The 1,050-nt window shown below is 41.9% G+C and overlaps 1 pseudogene; it reads left to right on the top strand.

Moving 5' to 3' along the window:
- Positions 1-842, top strand: part of LOC126488621 (NACHT, LRR and PYD domains-containing protein 4C-like) — a 5,815-nt pseudogene extending 4,973 nt beyond the window's left edge.
- The last annotated feature ends 208 nt before the right edge of the window (positions 843-1,050 follow it).

The following is a 1,050-nucleotide window of genomic DNA, read 5'->3' as shown; positions in this document are numbered from 1 at the left end:
GAGAGAGAGAGAGAGAGAGAGAGAGAGAGAGAGAGAGAGAGAGAGAGAGAGGAGAATGCTATTGAAAAACTAAAAACAAATCTAGGTTGAGGCTCCATGTGTAGCTCCAGTGGGAGCCCCATGTCCAGCCCTGGCCTGTGTTATTCACTAAAAAGCCTCATGAAAATGGCTTATTTTGTGTGAATTTGTGCTCCAAACATTGGGCACCAAATGTAGCACAAATAATAAAAATCCAGAGACAGAAATTGGGGTTCAACTGGAAACCCAGAAAAGCAAGGCAACCAAGTCAATAAAGAAGTTTTAGCTCTACCAAGGCTGGGTGACCACAAACTAAGCAGACAGAGCCTCTCTCTCCTCCCATTTTATACTCCCTTTACTACTGAAATTAAAGGTGTGTGACTCCTCAAGAATGCAATTAAAGGTGTGGGCCACAACTACCTGGATTTGTTTCTGCTCTGATCTTGTGTAAGACAGGGTAGCCTTGAACAAACAGAGATCCCTTTGACTCTGACTCCCAAATCCTTGGATTAAAGGTGTGTGTCAGCATAATCTGACCTCTAGTGACTTTAACTTTGCATCTGATCTTATGGAAAGATTTACTTATAAAAAGTCAAATAATATGCCACTACAGGAAGCCTGTGGGCTAACTGGTGCCTGTTGTGAGGATCTTATTCTGTTTTTACCCAAGCCAGACCATGTGGGCAATCAACCTGCTGGAGAATACTTTGCACTGCAATGAGTTGGTTATTTTGTGTAAGGCTCTGCAACAGCACAGATGTACCCTACACCAACTGTGTTACAAGGGAAGGCTGCTTGTTTGTCCGGCCACCCAACTATCTTAGCCCCAAAATAATCACATAGAAATTGTATTAGTTAAATTAATGCTAGGCCCATTAGCTCTAACTTCTTATTGGCTAACTCTTACATAATAGGTTAACTTATTTCTATTAATCTGGATATCACCACGAGGTCATGGCCTACCAGAAAAGTCTCAGGACATTTATTTCCAGTGGTGAATCCATAGCATCTTCTTGACTCTGCTTTCTTTCC

Source organism: Alexandromys fortis, unplaced genomic scaffold (genome assembly GCF_014885135.2).
Source record: "Alexandromys fortis isolate MF-2015 unplaced genomic scaffold, M_Fortis_MF-2015_v1.1 scaffold_163, whole genome shotgun sequence".
NCBI classification, from domain to species: domain Eukaryota; kingdom Metazoa; phylum Chordata; class Mammalia; order Rodentia; family Cricetidae; genus Alexandromys; species Alexandromys fortis.
This window is presented reverse-complemented; position numbering and strand designations above follow the sequence as displayed.